This window comes from Pygoscelis adeliae, unplaced genomic scaffold (genome assembly GCF_000699105.1).
Source record: "Pygoscelis adeliae isolate BGI_AS28 unplaced genomic scaffold, ASM69910v1 Scaffold590, whole genome shotgun sequence".
Classification (NCBI taxonomy): Eukaryota; Metazoa; Chordata; class Aves; order Sphenisciformes; family Spheniscidae; genus Pygoscelis; species Pygoscelis adeliae.
Genome location: NW_008823962.1, coordinates 533992 through 543354, shown reverse-complemented (window position 1 = coordinate 543354; position 9363 = coordinate 533992). Strand labels below are relative to the sequence as shown.

Here is a 9363-nt window from a genome sequence, read left to right as displayed (position 1 = left end):
TGGCCCCTGGAACACCCCCACCTCCATCCCCAGCGATAAAGGTGGTATGAACCGGTGCACAGCTCCCTCCCGAGCAAACCCCCGTAGCATCACTGAGCATCTCTCTCATCTGTGCTGGCCTGGCCTCCGCTTGAGCCCAGACTGAGTAGCTGGGACTCAGAAGATCCTGAGATAAGATGCTCAAAGCAAGCTGGACCTTTCAAGCACCTGAATTCAGGTGTTGATCCTGCACCGCGGCTCTCCTTAAGGAAACGGGGAGGTCTGGGGAGAGGTGGAAGAGTGCATCGCTGACCGCTCCTCCTCCCAGAACCAAGGAGGGACTCGAGACAAGAAAGATTGATTGAAGTGAACAGAGACTACTTTTTCCCGGTTATTTTAGTGAACAGAAAGGAAGCCTTAATTTAAGTAGTTATTTTAATTTCTGTTTTTATGTTTCAGTTATTTTTTCTTAGTGAATGGATGATCTGAAACTAAAGATAGCCTTGGCACCTAATTTAGCACTTTCTTTAATTAACCAGCAAAATGTACGATATCAAAATATGTGCCTTTTAACTGAGCAATTACGTAGTTTCAAACAAAGTTACTCAGGTGTTTGCTGTTTTCTTTTTTATATTATTAGGAAATGGGGAGAAATTAACTTATTTTTTCCAGATGGTTATTACATTTCTACTTCTAATACATATTAAATTGTCTTTGGATTGAAATTGAAACAGCATTAAATGGGCCTTTTTAATGTCTGACGGTACTTCTCCTGTCTCTGTGCCCAGGGCTGAATTTCCTACCATAATTCAGAGCAGACAGCAGCTTTGGGTGCCTTGGGGACAGGCCATCTCAAATACAGAGATGCGGTCTTGAAAGATTACAGATCTCTATCTCAGCCCCCTTTCCTTCTCCTGCTGAGATGCAGCAGGTCATCAGTAAGGTGACGGAGCAAGAGAAGACTACAATGAAGGGAAGTCCCATCAGGGACCTCTGGATCCCCAGTACAAAACTGCAGCCCCGGCTCAGAAATGCTCCCTGCACTCAGGCAGAGGTCTCCCAGGACCCCTTGCACACCTGGACTCCAGACACACGCACATAGAGAGAAAGCCAAGCTGAGAAGGTCGCCTGGCTGCCACCAAGGTGACTAGCTTACAACAAAGCACCGCCCAAGTTTAGAAAGTGACCCGAGCCATGCAAAGCTGACCCCAGGGCAGACACCTGAATTTCAGCTGAAAATTAGGGGGGGGGGGAAGAAGAGATGGAAATAATTTTTAAAAGATGCATGATCATTATTCAGTTTCATAAAAGGAATGAAGCAAAATGCAAGGAAAGTCTTACAAAGACTGTAGAGGTTTTGGATTCCATCTACTTAAGTTAATGCCAAGTTCAAGCCCAATAATGTTTACAATATATATATTTTGTTTTAGCAAAGGGGGTCTATAAAATCTTTTGTTATACACCTTTTCTTTGTCAATAATACTATTTTCCCCCTTTATTCAGATCTTCACACATTTTGTATGAGTGATGGTAGGGAAAATCTTCCCTTATTCGTGCACGTTTAAGTTTAAATCCTATATATCAGCAAGGAACCATAGAGAAGATTTTCCTTTGAAAAAGACTAAAAATGCAACTGATTTCCAGGAACTGCTTAACACTTTCAGTTGGAAAGCAGCATTACCAACTCTTCCATCTTTTTTTCCCCTTAAATTCTGAAATAAATCAAAACTTCAAATCCAGTTCTTAAAACTTCCAAACAAAACCCATATAACCTATTAACTTCTATGCCAGATAATCTCTTGCCATGCCAATACTTGCCTTCATGTTTCCTGCCAATAACAAGAGAAACCAGCCTAGGCCAGAAGTCCAAGATCAACCATTGCACAATATAAATCAAGACACAAGGAAAACTTAGGAACAAGAGTCTTAAGTCAGAAGTTTCCAGCTACTGCCTTAATTTTTTTCCTTCTGTTGTTTGTAGTATTTCAACTCTGGCTTTATGAATAAATATCAAGGTTTACATGTGTGGAGTATGTGGACCTGGAAGCAGCCGAGATGTGCTCAAGAGGTGCCTGGATCACAGTGACAGAAGCTCCAGCTGCACCTTTACAGAAGTGGTGTACACTCACTCTAAACTCGGCTTTAGCAAGCCTGGGAGCACGGAGACCCACATCCTGCCCAGGGCAGGAATGTGGTGGGAGAAGGCAAGAAAGCTTTGCTAGAGTTTGACCATGCTCTTCCCTGCCATGTTCTTCCTCATCATTTCTAAGTGCCCCAAAAGCACTCCTCCTTGAAAACAGAGAGTCCTCTATGCCTCCATGAACATGTATTTCACCGTCTTGTAAGGAAACGAGTATTTAGAACAGAATGGAATAGAATATTTCGGTTGGAAGGGACCTACGACGATCACCTAGTCCAACTGCAATGACATGTAGGCAACCACAAGCAGCACAGTCCATTTCAGAGAGCAATTTTTAATAAGTACTGGAGCCCTGTTGTTACTCTTTGGCTACCACGTGCGTGTAGTTTCAGTCGGTGTAGTTAGTGACATACCCCACAAATTTGCTTTTTTAAGTATTTAAATCACCATAGTTACAGGGTCTTTTTCACAAACAACCCACACAATGAGTAGGACAGAGTCTGCTTGCCTAAACTACAGGATTAAGTTAAGAAATGGGACATTTCAGCTTCCACTGCCTCTTAGTAGCACCTTGGTTCTTACTCTAAACAGGATTTCATTTTCAAGGGAGTTTTCTACAACTTCGAGGTCAAGAAATCATTTTTTTATAAGGAATAAAAGCTGTGCTTCTGCATTTAAAGGATTCCACTCGGACTTTGAGGAAATCAATACCTCTCACTAGCTTTACAGTAGCAGCAGAGATGGTCACACTGCAGAAAAGATTTGCTGACTCCCACTTAGGGCTTACTCCTTTCAACGAAGTCAACTAAAACATTACGCTTGAACTTGGCAGAGGCAGAACCAGGGCCTGAATCATGAAACATCTGACAGTGCTGGTTGTGCTCTGGGCACCAGCTCTTTTTAAAGGCACGTGTTCCCGATAAACCTAAAGCGAGAGTGAAGAAAATTACAATTGCTGCTGGTCCAAAAAAAACTTTTGTAATTCTTGTACTAAGATGCTTGTGGAACTGCAACGCCAGGGACGGAATCGGATTAAAATGCTGATGGAAGTCATCTGCTCTCTGCGCACACCTCAGAGCGAACCACGAAAGTGGTGAAGCTCATCTCTGCTGTGTCCAATCTCCCCTTGACATTAAACATCATCCCAGTGTCAGCTCCAGTTTAAATTGGTGCCACGTGGCCCAGAATCACAGCCCACGGCTTTCCCTCTCCACTGCATCTGAGCTTCCAAGCTTCAGGTGGTGGATGGAGAGTTCATCTACATCCCCGCTGGTGTTTGGGATGATCCTCTGGAGCTGGTCAGCTCCTCTGCTGGTGTTTCGCAGTTGCAATGGGCCTTTCCTCTCCATTCCCCAGTGTCAAGCTGGAAACTAAGAAGGTGTCAAAAATCTAGGGGAGAGCAGCTTAGAAACTCCTCATCTTCCCCATTCCCCACAATTAATTTAGACACCTCCCTGTCTTTTAGGTCAGAGCAATGGAAGAGGTAGGACAAATGCCTCCCCAAACATCCCCTCTTCATCCATCTTCTCAATTGCAGTGGCCATTTCATAATTAATGGGCTTGACATAATTAGTGGTATTTAAAGTCAGGCTATAGCTGAGCCTTTATTCTTGCTTGAAAAAACAGGCAGCCATGAACTTACAGGAAATCATACTGCCAGCAAACAGCTCAGCTGGCTGCAGACTAATCATCTTTTCTTTCCCCTTTGTTAAACACATTCTTGCTCTTGGAAACTGTTCAACAGTTCATTAAACTAATAATCCCATTCAAATCCTGCCTCATAAATGGATTTGTCAGTGCCGTTCCTTTCAGGAGACAGTCATTTTAAATTGTCTCTACTTTAATGAGTTTAAGGACAGATTAAATCATGGCTTGGGCTGTGATTTATTGCTCCACATTACTTTATTAACTGTTATTTGTAAAAGCATTTGTGAATAACAGGCTTGTTTATTTTGCATTTATTTCATGCTTTGCATTTATTTCATGCTTTTCCCTTCGTAAAAGGAGACTGGCATGGGAACAGAGCTCCAAATAAATATGTTTCCAGCAGAAACATACACAATCTTTCCTCCTGCGTTGCTGAAGCCTCTTTTACCAACAAGACATCTACAACCGTCCTCGTGCACAGCCAGCTCACTCCAGGCGTCAGCAAGGAGAGCTTGCGCTGGTCGCGTTGGAGTTACTAGAGAGCAGTTTCTCACTATGAGCTCTATGATATTAAATAATTCTGTGTATTTCTGTTAGTATTAATTGACTAAGACTTCACACAAAGTAACTTGCCACCAAAAGAGCAGATGTCCTGTGCTACCTGGGCTTACTCAAGACTTTCCTGAGAAACCCACAGGGAGTTATGTGTGCTATGTGCAGGAGTAGAAGATATTTAAGAGAAAATGAAGGAAGGAGCACTGAATATGTTTGGGTATTTGATTCTTCCAGAGTTGGTAAAAATTTCCCTATAAAGACATCTGAGTCACAATTCTTTATGCAGTTCTGGTGCGATTCTATTTTCTTGTCCGAGTTGTGATATAACACAATTTAGAGATGGAGGGAATCTGTGGTTCCATCCACCCAAGAGAAAAGGAGGCATATACAAGAATAAATGGTAGAGCAAAAGCCAGATCTAGCTTGTCAAGATAGGTGGCTGTCCTTTAAGTCCTTTAATGTCTGTCTGTCATATTCCACTGCAGGAGCAAAAGTATTTCTGCCATGGACAAAATGATCTGCAAATGGCATGCTAATGTTGTAAAAGGCTTTGAGATCTGGCAGGATAGAAGGTCTCAAGCATAGTGTATGAAAGGAGAACACTTACTAACTTGTGTTGGGAAAACAAATTATTTCAAGGGACAAATAAGGCAGGGCTACAGACAGTCCAGAAGCCCTGAGCAGAAGGTTTCCACAAAGGAGAAGCAGCAGCAGAAGTTAGGACTCTGCACTGCATCATCATTAGATCTAACAAGCAAATCCGCAAAATCTGCTTGTCCGCTTCCTTCCATTCGGAACGATATACAAACTTTTGAACATTCTCACAGAAATCAGAGTATTCAGGATGGTGGCTGGGGGTGGTGGCCCAGGGCTCACCAGGGAAGCTGCCACTTCAGGCCCGTGTGATGCTGCTAAGCTTTGCTGTATTTTAATTCCAGTCCTACTTAAATTCCGTTCATGCAAGCCCCAGAACCAAAGAAAGTCTCAGAACCAAAGATATTTCAGATGAAAGCTGAATTGAAATTAGTGTATCTCTCTGAAAAAGAAAGTTGTGGGTCTTTGAAAGCAAACGCCAAAGCAAATATTTGAAATGGTGTCATAAGCTGTTAAAATAGACACCACAGATAAATGTGTTTAGAGATTCAGATGTGTGTTTAGAGGTGTGGCATTATAGATGGTCCCACAAATCACAATAGTCAAGATAAGCCACCTGCATGCCCACATTGTAAAATAACACCAAATTTAAAAAGACAGCCCTACCTCCCTTCACATTTAAAGTTGCACCAAGAAAAAACACTGTTCATTCACTTCTTTTGCTGTTGCAGTGCTAGTCTGTGAGTAAACCAAACCTTAAATTATGACTTATCTGATTTGCCCAAAGAAATGTATCAAACTCAGTTACATTTCACAGCAGCAAAGAATCCTGGTACCTTAAGGCAGCAAAACCCAGGTCAGGGAAGATGTTGATCCACAACTGCAACTCTCCAGAACTGTTTCAAGGCAGAGCATAAAGGATGAGGGACTAGCACTGTTTGGGGACTCTACAACAACAATTACTGGGTCTGTGGCTCTGCAGGAGATGGTTTTCACTGGCTGCCAGACCCATCTACAACATTGCAGCTGGTGACATCTGTAGCTGCTTTCTAAGCCCAGTAGAACATTATTTAAAACATCACTCTTGAACAGATTTCTCATCTCAAATACAGTTTTTAAAAGAGAGAGATTGCTGAAGGGCTAGAAATCCTGAAGGAGAGATTTGGACACAAAACCTAGGAGACTGTCAGGGTCACTTGACACAGAGCATGGGAAGCGCCTGGGGCAGAAGCTCCAGCCACTCTGAATTTTGCCAGCCTCCCCTGTGTTGCCACCATGAGTCCCTCCTTTGAAACAAAACTGTTCTCCAAAGGGCCAAGAAACAATGATTCTTCAGTTGTCTTAAATTATAGTTGCACAGACTTCCTTAAACAGACCTTGCACTTATCCCAGTGGGATTTCTTCTTTTCCTGCAACAATTGCTTCAGAGGGCAGGAGGAAAGCAGAAGAGAAAAATGAAGGAGGTAGCAGTGTGGTCCTCAGCTCCCTGCAGGGGACTGGGAGCCAGACGCTTCAGGCCTGATTCTGATCCTGCCTCAACCTTTCTGTGTGGCCTTTAGGAACTTACACAACCAATAATTTGGTATTACTTTACTTAAATGTTGGTCCATGCCTGAGGCTTTAGAGAAGGGTTTTCAGAAGTAGTTTCTAACTTGGGAACCTGGGCTTCATTTTTAAAATGCACTTGGGATTTAGACCCTTCAGACTCACCAGAAGTCAGAAGGATTTAAGCTGTAAATCATTTTTGAAAACAGGATCCGGTCACCTAAATCACTGAGCGCCATAAGATCACTGGACACCAGTGACTTTCTCTCAGGTTCTGGGGGGGATGGAAATACTCATCGTTTCCTTGCTCTGCCCTTCCTTTCTCTTCACAGGGCTGCGTGACACAGGATCATCCATACACATGTCAACTCCTTCCAATCCTTTCTATCCCCGTTATGAGCACAGTAATCAATCACATACAGCCCTGGGCAGCCAGGCGGAACAAAAGTCTCTGGATCTGGTAGACTGTCATCCCATCCTTTTCAAGAAATGGCCTTCATCCCCGTTAGTCATAAAGATTTGGGGTGTTTTATCTGAGGGATGATGGACTCAAAGAGAGGAGCATGGCAAAAGTACTTATGCATCATATTGGGGGAGGCACAGGGTGTCCCTACCCTGTGAGTGAGCTAATGGCTGCTTTTGGTAGCTAGTTTTGAGAAGACCAAACCCCCAGGACAGTTGCTGTCCATCTTTTCCGAATCTGCTGGAGCGGGAGGGAGTGGCCACGCATGTTTGAATTCCAAGAGCAGATGCGGCCAGCCCCACGGCCCTGCCCCTGGCAGCTCAACGGCCAGGCTCTGTGTTCCAGCTCCAGCCCAAACACGGCACATTTGACTGTCTGGGCTGAAAGCACGGCACTCCGTCCCATTCAAGAAGCATTCCCCAGCAAGTGCCGGAGGACTCTGGCACAGCCCAGGCTTCGCGCGTGTATCACGTTCTGCTCTGATTCTGCCCACTGACACAGGAACAGTTTCCAAGAACTACAGCCAGGCAGACTTAAAATAACCAAGAATCAATGCCGGGGCCAGGAACCATCTTGAGAGCATGCAAATACAGCTGAGCTCCAGCACAAGCTTCAGCACAAGCTTCAGGATTTTCTAGCTGAGCCCCGTCTCCCTCCTCAGGTGGAAAACGCTCACAGGTCCAGCTCTCGCACTGATTTGTCTATAGATGAGACCACAAGCCACAATTATGCTGCACAACAAGGGGCTTAGTGTGACAACTTCCCCTTAGCACCAATCATCATGTAAAAGCAGCCGTCAGAGGCAAGAACCTCTCAATACAGCCCAGAGCATTGACAGGTAGCAGAGAGCTGAAGGCGACTCTAGGGTCAAAACCTGAGTTGACACCATCCCCGCTAGTGATGGTGGAAAGCCCAACCACAGCCACCCCTCCGGGTAAATGCCCAGCATCCCTCCCACAAACCGGCAGGGTGCGGATGGCTCTTCACAGTTCTGGCAGGTGAGCCCTAAGGTGCTGCGATCCACTGAACAAAGCAGCAGAGCTCAGCGCACAGCTCTCTGCTCGCATGGGAGTCTGCTCGGTTGTCCCCTGTGGCATGAGCTTTCCCCCCACCATAGGTCTGCAGAGCAGACTCCTTCCTGAGCTCAAGGAAAGGACAGAAAAGGCAATTCTGCAAGCATGTCTCTACGCGCTATGATAATAAATCAAGTTCTGCTTTGTAAAATAGAAAAGAACATTAAACGTACCCTCGTAAAGTGTCTTGGCCTCTTCTTCTCACTCTGTTTGCTGGCTGTCTTTCCTCGTAGCCTGCAAATCTGTCTGTCTGCAAGTCCCCTTCATATTGACCCTGGGCTTGTTCCACATACATAACTGCTGTACATCCCAGCATGAACCTGGCCAGCCATAATACCCCCATGATGGCACGGATTCCTCAATTCCCCCGGCTGCCCCGAAAGCTTCTTCCAGCTGGAGGGTCCCTGCTGCCTTGGTGGAGGATGTTTTTTGGCAGCAGCCCCTAAGTGCCAAGGTGCCGTCCTGCCGTTCCCTTTCTAGAAGCAAAGACAGAAGAAAGAGAAAGAGAGAGACACAAGTGTTCTTAAGGGCTTTCACATTTTTAAAACGATCGATCATCCCAGGCGGCCCCTCCCCGGAGTTAATACAGTGGGGTCATACAGTCACACTGAGTTTGGCTCCTTGAACATGCAGCCAACATGTTCACGCTGTCATTCCCTACCACAGCATTGCCAAACCTTTCTTCCCCAAGAGCTGGAAACCAAGAGAACATCTCCAAAAGTCATGGTTCTGCCCTTGCATCTGTTTTCCTGCCCTCCTGATGGAGAGACGAAGAGTGACAAAAGCACATCTGTCCTGGGCCTGCCCATGGTGGTGGGTTACGATACTGACCTCAGCATAGTGCCTTGCTTCAGAGGAGCAACAGGAGATGCAGGGCTATGAAGCAAGAAGAGACCAGAACTTCAAGAAAGAGCAGATCCTATTTATGGACCATCTTGCCAGGTCCCACAGCTCTGGTTTACTGCATCGTACTCCAGACAGGCCATGGCATAGAGATCAGTTGCTGGAAAACAACCTCCCAGATACCTGGTAATTCTAGCTGGCTGAGGGGAGCGATCTGCTGGCAAACCCATCAGAGGGACATGTCCCCCAGTGCCGAGGTAGGCAAAAGGGTCATTGTGGGCTGGAGTGAGATGGAAGACCGTGAGCTGGGGCTAAGAGCGTGAAAACATGGCGCATTAAGCTAAGCCTGGTTTCCATGGAGGGTGAAGGGACAGAGGAGAAAGTGGAGGGCTGGGCATGCTGGAGGGATGTAGAAGGAGAGCCCCCGAGCTGGGACAGGCAGCCAAGCACGAGGGGCCATGGGGAGGGGGATGATACGGGGTCCAAAGCCTCTGTGGAGGGGGGCAGAATGGGCCAATGGAGGC

General features: G+C 45.6%; 1 protein-coding gene across 1 annotated transcript in view; it reads right to left on the bottom strand.

The window, feature by feature from the left end:
• Positions 1-8267, bottom strand: part of FBN3 (fibrillin 3) — a 111845-nt gene extending 103578 nt beyond the window's left edge. The window contains exon 1 of the mRNA XM_009323516.1: positions 8170-8267. The gene's annotated coding sequence lies outside the window, so the exon portion shown is untranslated. The remainder of the gene's footprint in view (positions 1-8169) is intronic.
• Positions 8268-9363: the final 1096 nt, after the last annotated feature.